The sequence below is a fragment of the Labeo rohita genome, chromosome 19, assembly GCF_022985175.1.
Source record: "Labeo rohita strain BAU-BD-2019 chromosome 19, IGBB_LRoh.1.0, whole genome shotgun sequence".
NCBI classification, from domain to species: domain Eukaryota; kingdom Metazoa; phylum Chordata; class Actinopteri; order Cypriniformes; family Cyprinidae; genus Labeo; species Labeo rohita.
This window is the reverse complement of record NC_066887.1, coordinates 16827790-16839689: the sequence shown is the minus strand read 5'-3', so window position 1 is coordinate 16839689 and position 11900 is coordinate 16827790. Positions and strand designations below refer to the sequence as shown.

Genomic DNA, 11900 nt, shown 5'->3' with positions numbered 1-11900 from the left:
ATCAGAGTTTTTCGACATACACTAACTGTCTTGAGGCAGAATACACAGAGTTCAGAGAAAACAAGACAAGATGAGCATTTTTTTTTTAAAATGAAAGTAACCGATCGTTTTGCTACATAAGTGTAACGTGAACACTGAGGCGGTGTAGAATCCAATTGCAGAAGTTTATTATAAACAACAGCAAACATACACGATGAAACAGGCAAAGGGTCAATAACCGGAGAAGCAGTCCAAAACGTAAACGTAATCCAAACAGCAGAGAGTTTAAACAGGCAGTGGGTCAAATACCAAGCAGACAGTCCATGAAAGCAACCGTAACAATAGGGAAATCCAGGGAGCGATAGTCAAAGGGCAGAAAAGGGTCAAACCTTGAAAACAGTCCAAACGTGCAAACAATCCAACAGGGGTAATCCGTGAAATCAAGAGTCCATAAACAAAGCAAGGTCGCAACAGGTAATCCAACAGAGTAATAATAAACGCTTGGTAAGGCAGGTGAAACTGGCAATACTTCGCGACGTGTGAGCACATGGTGAGTCCTTATATACTGCCAAACAGGAAGTGACAGTAGAAGCAGCAGAGGGAGCATGCAGGCAGTACTGGGGTGAAGGCTCCCTCTGCTGGCTTGGCGTTACAATAAGACCCTTCTTCCTTGGCTGGGATTGTTTACAAAAGCATTTGGGATCGTTTGAAGCCGCATTCAAACTATGTTTTGGAAGTTCAAAATCGGGACACCATAGAAGTCTATTATATGGAGAAAAATCCTGAAATGTTTTCCACAAAAAACACAATTTCTTTACGACTGACGAAAGAAAGACATGAACATCTTGGATGACAAAGGGGTAAGTACATTATCCGTAAATTTTTGTTCTGAAAGTGGGCTTCTCCTTTAATTTCCCACATTAAAGCAGTTAAGTTCAGAGTTTTCCACTGTTGTGTGTTTGAATCAAACCAAGTTTTGCTTCAAATCAAAGACTGTAATGTTGTTCTTAACCTTGTAGATGGATGATTTAGTTCATTTTAATGCTTTAACAAAGACTTTAAAAAAAACATCCCTATGGGAAAAATACTTCCAGAACCAAGGCTGCTGAAAAAGTAAGCAGACGCTATTTCACTCTATTGAAGTGAAACAAAAGAAACACAGGCAGTTCATTTATAGTTATGAATTGAAGTCAGTTAATTTGATGTTGGTGTTTTGCTTCTGTTGGAATTAATTTATTTAGGTCTTTTTAATTTTGCATGTGAGTCAGCTATTCAGATCACAGATCATTTGATCATTCAACTTGGAATCATCCGAAAACACTGTTCAAACAAACTTTTAGTGCCAAAGCACTGTTTGTATCACAAAAAAACAAGAAGAAAGAGGCAAACACTCTTTTCATCAGTGCTTATCAGCATTCCCATGCTGTCAGACAGAGCTGTCAGAAAAAACATGGGCCTGCAAGCCGCATCTTCGCTTGGAGCAGTAGGCGTGAACTTTGTCTGTTTCCTGATCTGCCTCTTTATCCCATAATCCCCCGTGGGGGCCGTGATGGAGACACACTCCTCTTAGGTGAAAAATTGGGATGAGCCGGTGACAGACAATTGTTTTAAATTGGGGGTAAAGGAAATGAGATACAGAGATAGAAGAAGGGAAGGGCTCTCTCAGATGGCTGATGGACTGTGTAGAGAGCCGGAGAGGGGCGTTCAGCTCCACAGGAGAACATGCCAGCAAAACACTTTAGGGGAAAATGTCTTGAAAAAGACATTTAAAGCAATAGACACAAAAGGGCTGACATTTTCTATCCTTAGGGGGGGTTTATAGGGATTAAAAAAAGCCAGAGAAGGAGAGGAGATGAGTAAGTCTTTGGGAGTTTTAGCAGAGAGGTCAGGTAAACCTTGTGCGTCTTAGTTTAGTCTGGTGTTTTGCATGTCAATTTTTTTTCATACATCTATAATTTCTGTAAATGCCCGCAATGTTTGTTCTAAACATAGTTCAGAGGCTTTGTAATTATGCTGCATCACATCTATCTTTGACTGAGAAAGCAAACCTGTAATCCATTCTGACAAGCTCAGTAGAAAAATAAAAACCATATGTCAGAAATATTGTCTAGATTTATAATTTATGCAGTAATGCAAAGTATGAAAAATACTAAAGTGCAGTTAAAATATATATTTTTTAATAGAAAATTTCTATTTTTTTAATAAGCATAATGTGTTATTTGCTTAGCAACATCCTGACATCAAACTCTATTTAAAACAATTATGAATCGTGCCTGAATAGTGCCTGTTTCTGGTGAAAGAAATACGTAAATGAAGAAAACCCAAAGTATTAAATATTAAATAGTATTATTAAATAGTATATCTTAGTTTAACAAACTTTCCATTTGGCATCTTCATTTTTAAGGCCCTGTAAGGTTCAGTTCTAGAGATACCTCAATTTCAAAATGCCTCTGTTAAATTGTACACATTTTCAGTGGTCAAAAACCAAAAGTGCATCACTTTGCATATAGATGATACTTCTTATCAATTAAAGAGAAATGTCTGAAGAACAAATAATATTGAAACTAGAAATGTATCTTGTTTACTTCTGTCAAAACAACTGGATTGAACATACTTGAGTTTTGTTCCTCAAGAAGCATTTCTTATCATTAGTTGTGCTGCTAAATAGTTTTGTGGAAACCATGAAGCGTGTTTTTCGGAATCCTTTGGTGAATATAAAGTTAAAGGAGAAGTTCACTTCCAGAACAAAAATGTACAGATAATTTACTCAGTCCCTTGTCATCCAAGATGTTCATGCCTTTCTTTCTTCAGTCGTAAAGAAATTGTGTTTTGAGGAAAACATTTCAGGATTTCTCTCAATATAGTGGACTTCTGTGGTGACCCAGAGTTTGAACTTCCAAAATGCAGTTTAAATGCAGCTTCAAAAGGCTCCAAACGATCCCACTTGAGGAAAAAGGGTCTTATCTAGCGAAACTGTCAGTTAATTAAAAAAATATATCTATATCTATATCTATATACTTTTTAACCTCAGAAGCTCGTCCTGTCTAGCTGTGTGTGAACTCTGTGTATTCCGGTTCAAGACAGTTAGGGTAGGTCGAAAAACTCCCATCTCATTTTCTCCTCCAACATCAAAATTGTCCTACATCGCTGCAAAAGTACCGACCCAGTGTTTACCAAGTGAACGTGCAAAGAAGATGAAATGCCCTTTACAGAAAAGGGTAAAGGTAGACAAGACGAGCATTTGAGGTTAAAAAGTATATAAACTGTACATTTGGAAAATAACTGATCTTTTCGCTAGATAAGGCCCTTCTTCCTTGGCATTTAATCATGGCCTTTTGATTAGCCTTGGTTGGTAATTGTTGTGTAACTATACCTCATAGGAGCAAAAAGGGTGCTTTTATTCTAATATTCTAATGAAACATTTTATGTATAATAGATGTTTCTTTAGAGAAGTTGAAATACAACTGTATTCCTGTCATGCACAGAGAGGACAGGCACGAAGTGCATTCCACTTTCATCTGCGATCAGTGTGTAAAGCTATGTATTTCTTTTTATGAAACTACACATATTCACAACAGCAAAGAGAGAAATGGATGTTCATTCCATTCAGAGGTTAAACACGCAGCTCTCAGCACACTGACGGGTGCTGTGGCATGAGATGAAACAGAATGTTAACCTTTCAGTATGTTCAAGATTCATTTTGGCAAGGAGAGATGGTGAGAAAGATTCACTTTGTTCAAAAGATAAAATGTTTAGTGATGAGAATGAGATCATAAGCTTGAAGGAGAAAATAATAAGGTGAAAGGAGAAAGCTGGTTAGCAGTTAGGAGCTGAATGTTCTATAGTATGTGAAACTCACTCTCTTTTGCACTTCTAATAACTCTTTTTAAAATAAAGCATGTCCCACAGTAGACCACATTTTATGACAGTCACAGTACATGATTGGACTGATTTTGATGTTAAGTTTAGGACAAGTGAAAGTGCACCACTTTAAAGGAGAAGTTCACTTCCAGAATGAAAATTTCCTGATAATTGAATTACCTCCATGTCATCCAGGATGTTCATGTCTTTCTATCTTCAGTCAAAAAGAAATTGTTTTTTGAGGGAAACATTCCAGGATTTTTCTCCATATAGTGGACTTCAGTGGTGGTCAACGGGTTGAAGGTCCAAACTGCAGTTTCAGTGCAGCTGTAGAGGGCTCTATCTAGCAAAATAATAGGCCATAGACTAAGATAAACTTTTTGACCACAAATACTTGTCTTTACACATTACAAAATCACTTTGGAAAAGTCACACTTGGTTAGTTCTTTGTCTGTGTACATGCATGTTGCCATAGAGAATAGCCCAAAACAGCCCTAAAAACAGGAAATAGTGAACAAAGACAGGAACATGCACATTTTCATGTGAAGTTGTGCTCAGTGTGAAGCAGAGCTGAGGTGTGTAATTTCGGCACCACTTTTGGATCAGCTGAAATAAGGTTTCTTGACCACCCCCCCTGTTTCCCATTGGTTGGCCAAACAAAAATTAGACACCTCAGCTCTGCTTCACACTGAGCACACCTTCATATAAAAATGTGCATGTTCATGTCTTTGTTCACTATTTCCTGTTTTTAGAGCTGTTTTTGGCTGTTCTCTATGGCAACATGTGTGGTCTTAGTCTTAGGACCTAGAATGCCTCCAGTTGTGTCTTTGACCTTTTGCAGTAATGTGCTTTCTCTCGACCTTTTCCGTGTGGTGTATAGGCTGCGGAGACCTCCAGGAAGAAAAGAAAGTTTCTTTCAATATCTCCAGAGCTTTTAAAGTTCCTTCAATCTACCTGTGCCGGTCTTAAACCAAGCAGGATGCTAGAGTGCTGAGGAAGGTGGGCTATTGTTGGGGTACTAAGTAAATAACAAACCAAGAGCTTGGGCACAAACTTACAAACACACACACGGCAACTCAGAGTCAAAGCATCTCATCCTCTGACAGCTGAAATATTTTTGTAACAGTTCAGCACGAACGTTCCACACAAGCACACGAGGCCCATTTCAGAACTGCCAAGAGGACAGCTCTACTATTATGGGTTTGCACAGATCATCAACCATTGCATGTCTGGCCGCTCTGTGCAATACAAAGAAATGTTGTTGGGTTCCTTTTTTTTAGCAAATGCTGAGATGAAAATACAAGTTGACACCTTAGCCTCTTTTTCTATTTCAAGAATTTGTTCAGTCTCTGATGAAACATGCTGTTATGTGTCCTGTTAATGTTTGCCTATTGTCTCACTGGGTTCAAATGAACCAATTCATTTAATAAGCATCTGATGATTGAGGCAGTTATGTTTTTGTTTTTATGAATAGATGGTTAATATGGCATAGGCTCATTCTGCTGTTATAGTAAGATGAGTTTATTCCTCTATTAGTTAGTGCTTAAATATCTGTTCCATGGACCTTGTTGAGGCTAGATTTCATATTTAATCAATGAAAATGAGGAATGTGCAAGATGGTAGTCAAGTCCATTTAGTAGGTTGTACTGTTTGTACCTTCATAGGAAGTCAGTGGAACGTTAAATGTTTTTTTTTTTGAAAGGTTTTCAGTGGATTAAAAAAAACCCTGGGGAGAAAAAAAGCGTTTTAAAATTCATCAATATAGAGATGAAGTTATTACAGTATTACAGAATGACATTTTGGTGAAATGTTAGGTTGAGTTAACTAGAAATGTTAAGTTCTCTTAACTGACAGCTTTACTGTTTGAGTTATCACAAGTTAAATATAAGTCATAATGCTAAATTTAAAGTCGATAACTAATTGCAATATTTTTTTTACTGTAATAAAATCTTTTTCTGTAAATTATTAAAGCTACATTTTACTTTAAATGCTTATTTGTCTTGCTAAATGTAATATATAGTGGAGATCAAAATTAGAAAACAATCTATAAATAATTTTTCTGGAAATATTGTTAATCTTCATTGCTCAAAATCTGAGCTGTAGGTATACCACTGCACTACTTGCATGTTTGACAAAATATCCAAGACATTTCAACAAAAACCTTTATTTTGAGGAAAACACAGTGATCAAAATTAGAGAACAGTAAACTCTGTAGCATGAAAGATGATCCAAAATTTTGGAGGGTTACAGCTGTCAGAAATTACTAAAGGACATCACTAGTTTCTCAGATTGCACTGGTGTAATCTTGGTCCATGCTTCTTCCACTCTCTTCCATAGTTTGATAACTCTTGTGGGCTTCTTAGCCATAACTTTGTTGCCAAGGATTTTCCAGAGATTTTCAATCGGGTTTAGATTAGGACTCTGGCCCGTCCATGTCATTATTTCAGTGTTCTTAGCTTTAAAGAACTGCTTTACCTGTTTTGCAGTGTGACGGGGGCATTGTCTTGCTTGAAAATTGCAGGCTGATTGGGAGATACTTGCAGGGAAGGTACCGTATGTTGCTGAAGGACGTTCTGACAAACATTTGCATTCACCCTGCCATGTATCTATATAGGAGACCCAACTCCTGCCGCTGAAAACATCCCCCAAACCATGACACTTCCTCCTTCACCTTTCATTGACTTCTTTACACTCTTGGGCATCAGTCTTTCCCTAGATTGACGCCAAACAAAATGTTTTCCATTAGACCCAAATAAATTAAACTTGTCCAGAGTGTGCTTTCAGGCCGACTTCTCTTAAACAAACCGAGACAGATCTTTACCCCGTTCAGCACTAAAATGGCAAGTCGGACTGGCAAGCAATTCCAGCTGCAGTGCTGAACCGATTCCTCATTGAGAGTCTCTGCATTATCCTGTCTTCTCGTTCATTCGTCTTCCGTGGATGAGCAGCCTTTTTGGGGGACTTGATTGAATTAGTGTTTAGTGCTGCAATGCGCATCTTGTCAGTAAATCCGGTTCTGTAATCAATAGTAAATCTCCATCGCGTGTGTGCTTTCAGATAGGGCAGCGTTTACTACATAGAGCCGTTGTTCACTGACAAGCTGTGCAAAGCTTGATGATATCGTCTGCGTGGTTTTGCGCAGCTTGTCAATGAACTACAGCTTTGTGTAGTAAATGCTGCTCTATCTGAAAGCACACACATGATGAAGATTTACTACTGATTACAGAACCGGCTTTACTGACAAGATGTGCATTGGTTAACAGACGCGATTTATTGATTTATTTATCTATTGCAGATTTGGAATGACAAGCTTCTCTTGCAATGGCTGAAAGGGTCGTCCCTTTGGCCTTCATCTGGACAACCTCCGGTTGCAGGGTTTCAGTCACCTTAGAGCGGCCCACCATCTTGCGATCTCACTGAAAATTGGAGGAATGCTGCCAGTTAAAATTTTGAACCACACTGTGTAGTCTCTCTGTATATTTGTTAATAAATACCTTAGTTTTATACAAAGAGTTAAAAAAAAAATCACTAAAACTGTCAATGTATTTTTGACAATTTGTTTTAAACGCTATGGGAACGCCTCCAGCGTGACCGCGCTCTGAACACGTGTGAAATCAGACCAATGGAAGAGCGAGACGTCACAGGGGTGACGTCACAGACCAGGAAGCATAAAAGCACGTGCGCCAGAATGAACGGCAGCTTCTGTCTTTCAGCAGCGCTCTATGTGTGTCTCTGTTTTTGTGCCTTTGGTTGCTAGTTTGCACCACTTTCTTTTTGCACAAAATGTCTAAAGCTAGTAGGAAATCTAAGCATTTAGATGAGCCGCGTTTTAGAGCGTGTGTTCCTCCTTGCCCTCGTTTCATTACGGGTAAGGATACACACGCTCTATGCGTGGTTTGTCTGGGAGCGGAGCATGCGGCAGCAGCCCTCGAGGGGGCTGATTGCCCTCATTGTGTGCAGATGAGTCTGCACACACTCCGCTCCCGGAAGGCTCTCTTCCAGCTGGGAGCCTTCAGCAGCGTTCCCCGCGGATCTGGTCCCGCTTCCGCCGAGGCGGGGCGGCGGCTGCATTCGTGGGGTTCGCAGCTGGATCTAGCGGAGGGTATGGAGACGGGTAACCCCCTATCTCCTGCCTCACCCGCTAGATCCCCAGCCCGGTCTCTGGGTGCGGAAGCCCGCGCTGCGGATTCTTCCCCCCGGGGGACGGGCTCGACACTCCCCATATCTTCCTCTGAGGAGGTGGATGTGGAGAGTGTCGGTGATGTTCAAGCACCATCGTTTCCCCAATATGAGGAGCTGCTGCTGGAGGTGGTGACTCGTGCGGTGGCCAAGCTTAATATCGATTGGCCCCCGAGTCATTGGTTGAACCGCAGACTAGTAAACTAGACGAGAGGTTTCTGCGGTCTCGCCCACCTTCAGCACGCCGGAGCCTTCTTTTTCCCCGATCTCCACACTGAGGTGTCGAGATCGTGGAATAACCCGTTCTCGTCCCGCTTGTTCATTCCCGCCTCCTATAACTACGGTCATGTGGGCGGGTTGGATGAGCGGGGGTACAGAGCGATGCCCCGGGTGGAACAGACGCTTGCCAGCTATCTGTCCCCCGCCGCGGCATCGTCTCTGAAGGCTCCGGTCTTGCCCTCCAAGCCGCTGCGAGTCACCTCAGCGCTGGTGGGCAAGGGGTACACGGCTGCGGGTCAGGCTGGTGCGTGTCTGCACACCATGTCGGTGTTACAGGCGTACCAGGCTGACCTGCTTAAAGAGTTGGACGAAGGTGCGGAGATCAGGGATTGTGACATCTCTGAGCTCCGGAGGACCGCTGATTTGTCTCTCCGTGCCACTAAGGAGACCGCCCGTGCCATCGGGCGGTCTATGGCTTCCCTTGTGGCTGCGGAGAGACATCTCTGGTTGACCCTGTCCGATATGAAAGAAAAGGACAGGGTCTTCCTCCTGGACGCCCCGCTTTCGCCTTCTGGCCTGTTCGGCGACGCTGTCAATGCGGTCGTCGACAGGTACCAGGAGGCGCGTAAGCAAGCGGCGGCGTTCCAGCGGTTCCTCCTCGCCGCCGTCCAACTCACGAGGCTGCTGAGCTGGAGCAGCCTCGTCCGCGTACCAGCTCCTCACACCGGGAAACGCAGAAACAGAGCGTCGCCGCCACCCGCACTCCTCCCCATCGAGGGCGGGTGCGCAGACGCTCTAGGTCGGGGCCCCCAGGACGAAGCCCGATCTGCGGGTCGTGCTTCAGTCTAGGAGGTCCTCGGCCAAGCGGCCCTGATGGTGCGGGGCCGCTGAGGGTAGCCCCATCGGGGGAGTTCCGGGGTGCACCGCATTATTCGGTGTCCGGCTCCCCCCTGTGCCCTCGGGAGGCTGTCTTGCCCACCCTGCCGGTGATTCAGGGCGCAGCAGCCTCCGGCGAGCTTTCCCCTCAGTCTCTTCCGGCCAGAGACGTTCCAGAGCTGGGGGCTCGCCACCCCTGCGGGGGTCTCAGGGTCCGCTAGATCAGGTGCTTCCTGCCGGGCAACCGTTACAGGACACCGGTCTAGCGACCCGTGTAACACCAGAGGCCAGTCTCGAGAGGCTGGTTCCCTTAGTAGATCATTTGGCAGCGTGGAAACTACTGCCCAATGTGTCTGCTTGGGTCCTGCACACTGTAGAGCGAGGTTATCGCATTCAGTTCGGCGCTTCACCTCCGCCGTTCAACGGGGTCTTTCCCACTTTGGTGGGTCCCGAGCAGGGTCTGGTAATGGAGCAAGAAGTAGCTACTCTCCTGAGGAAGGAGGCCATCGAGGTGGTCCCTCCTCAGTTCAGAGAGTCCGGGTTCTACAGCCGGTACTTCATTGTTCCCAAGAAGGATGGGGGCCTGCGTCCCATTTTAGATCTCCGCCTCCTGAACCGCTCAGTCATGCGGCTGAAGTTCAGGATGCTGACTGTAAGACAGGTCGTGTCACAAATCAGGTCCGAGGACTGGTTTGTCACGATAGATCTAAAGGACGCGTATTTCCACGTCTCCATCCTTCCTCAACACAGGAAGTTCCTGAGGTTTGCTTTCAGGGGCGAAGCTTACCAATATCGGGTTCTTCCTTTCGGTCTAGCACTCTCCCCCCGCACTTTCACGAAGTGTGTGGATGCAGCTCTGGCTCCCCTGCGACTCCAGGGCATCCGCATACTCAATTACATCGACGACTGGCTTATCCTGGCCCAGTCGGAGATGGTAGCGGTTCGGCATCGAGATGTCGTTCTCGCACACATGAAAGAGCTGGGGTTAAGACTAAACGCCAAGAAAAGTGTGCTTTCTCCAGTACAGAGAACCACTTATCTGGGCGTGGTGTGGGATTCGACCACGATGCAGGCACAGTTGTCTCCTGCTCGGATCGAGTCGATCCTCGCCGCAGTCATGAGAGTGAAGGAAGGCCGGTCACTCACTGTCAAGCAGTTTCAACGACTGCTGGGTCTCATGGCAGCTGCGTCCAACGTGATACCTTTTGGCCTGCTGTACATGAGACCCCTACAGTGGTGGCTCAAGACCAGGGGTTCTCCCGAGGGGAAACCCGCTTCGCATGATCAAGGTCACGCGGCGATGCCTTCGTGCCTTAGACATGTGGAGGAAACCCTGGTTCTTGTCTCAGGGCCCGGTGCTGGGAGCTCCTTGTCGCCGTGTAACGCTAGCGACGGACGCATCCCTCACTGGTTGGGGAGCGGTCATGAGTGGCCACCCTGCCCGCGGTCTGTGGAGTGGTCGCCATCTCAGTTGGCACATAAATTGCCTGGAGATGCTGGCCGTGTTTCAAGGGCTGAAACACTTTCTCCCGGACCTGAGAGATCGCCACGTGTTGGTCCGCACCGACAACACGGCGGTGGTCTCTTACATCAACCACCAAGGAGGTCTGCGTTCGCGCCCCTTGTACAAGCTGGCGCACCAGATCCTTGTGTGGTCCCAGGGCAAACTCCTCTCACTGAGAGCAGTTTTTGTGCCCGGGTATCTCAATGTGGGAGCAGACGTCCTGTCGAGACAGGGGCCGAGGCCCGGGAATGGATGCTTCACCCCGAGGTGGTGAAGCAGATCTGGAGAGTGTTTGGTCCAGCCCAGGTGGACCTGTTTGCCACGAGGGACAATGCACAATGTCCCCTCTGGTACTCTCTAGTTCATCCAGCTCCACTGGGGCTGGATGCCATGGTACGGACGTGGCCGAGGCTGCGTCTGTACGCTTTTCCCCCGATCGCTCTGCTCCCGGGAGTTCTAGAGAGAGTGCGCCGGGATGGGGTTTCCCTTCTTCTAGTAGCCCCGTTCTGGCCGGCCCGAGTATGGTTCTCGGACCTGATTTCCCTCCTCGACGGCTCTCCTTGGGAGATTCCCGTCAGGAGGGATCTCCTCTCACAGGCAGGGGGTTCCCTCCTTCACCCCCGGCCGGAGCTGTGGAAGCTTTGGGTGTGGCCTCTGAGGGGGCGCACCTCTTAGCTTCTGGTCTCTCAACCGAGGTTGTTGAGACCCTACTCCAATCTAGAGCTCCCTCCACGAGGAAACTGTATGCCTTGAAGTGGAAACTTTTCACTTCTTGGTGTGGACGCCGCCAGCAGAACCCAGTTAACTGCCCAGTTGGCTCAGTGCTGGAGTTTCTGCAGGACCGGCTGTCCGCAGGGTTATCCCACTCCACCCTGAAGGTCTACGTGGCGGCCATTGCGGCCTACCACGCCCCTCTCGGTGGTCTCTCCGTGGGCAAGAATCCCCTGGTTACACGTTTCCTCCGCGGTGCACTGAGGCTGAGGCCTCCTGTACGACCTCGTGTTCCCTCCTGGGACCTGTCCGTGGTGCTTGACGCTCTCTGTCTTCCTCCTTTCGAGCCCATTGAAGAGATTTCTGACTGTCATCTGTCCTTTAAGACTTCTTTCCTTTTGGCTCTTTCCTCCCTCAAGAGAGTTGGAGACCTGCAGGCCCTTTCTGTGGCCCCTTCCTTCCTGGACTTCGCTCCAGGCCTCTCTAAAGCTTTTCTTCACCCTCGCACTGGGTATGTTCCTAAGGTCCCTTCCTTTGCACCACGGCCAGTCGTACTTCAGGCCTTCTGTCC

At 45.9% G+C, this 11900-nt stretch overlaps 1 pseudogene; it reads left to right on the top strand.

The window, feature by feature from the left end:
- Positions 1–7623: 7623 nt before the first annotated feature.
- LOC127182116 (uncharacterized) lies at positions 7624–11310 on the top strand (annotated as a pseudogene).
- Positions 11311–11900: the final 590 nt, after the last annotated feature.